Source organism: Herpailurus yagouaroundi, unplaced genomic scaffold (genome assembly GCF_014898765.1).
Source record: "Herpailurus yagouaroundi ecotype Mexico unplaced genomic scaffold, PumYag 187, whole genome shotgun sequence".
Taxonomy (NCBI): Eukaryota; Metazoa; Chordata; class Mammalia; order Carnivora; family Felidae; genus Herpailurus; species Herpailurus yagouaroundi.
This window is the reverse complement of record NW_024412418.1, coordinates 3,507,163-3,507,911: the sequence shown is the minus strand read 5'-3', so window position 1 is coordinate 3,507,911 and position 749 is coordinate 3,507,163.

Sequence of the window (749 nt, the reverse complement as noted above, 5' to 3'; positions counted from 1 at the left end):
CTGCTTTCTCCTCGAGGATTTTGATAGCTTCCTGCCTTACATTTAGGTCTTTTATCCATTTTGAATTTATTTTTGTATATGGTGTAAGAAACTGGTCCAGGTTCATTCTTCTGCATGTCGCTGTCCAGTTTTCCCAGCACCCCTTGCTGAAGAGACTGTCTTTTTTTTTTTTTTAATTTTTTTTTTAACGTTTATTTATTTTTTTGGGGACAGAGAGAGACAGAGCATGAATGGGGGAGGGGCAGAGAGGGAGGGAGACACAGAATCAGAAACAGGCTCCAGGCTCTGAGCCATCAGCCCAGAGCCCGACGCGGGGCTCGAACTCACGGACCGCGAGATTGTGACCTGGCTGAAGTCGGACGTTTAACCGACTGCGCCACCCAGGCGCCCCTGAAGAGACTGTCTTTATTCCATTGGATATTCTTTTCTGCTTTGTCAAAGATTATTAGTTGGCCATACATTTGTGGATCCATTTCTGGGTTCTCTATTCTGTTCCATTGATCTGAGTGTCTGTTCTTGTGCCAGTACCATACTGTCTTGATGATTACAGCTTTGTAGTATAGCTTGAAGTCTGGGATTGTGATGCCTCCTGCTTTGGTTTTCTTTTTCAAGCTTGCTTTGGCTATTGGGGGTCTTTTCTGGTTCCATACAAATTTTAGGATTATTTGTTCTAGCTCTGTGAAGAATGCTGGTGTTATTTTGATAGGGATTGCATTGAATATGTAGATTGCTTTGGGTAGTATCGACAT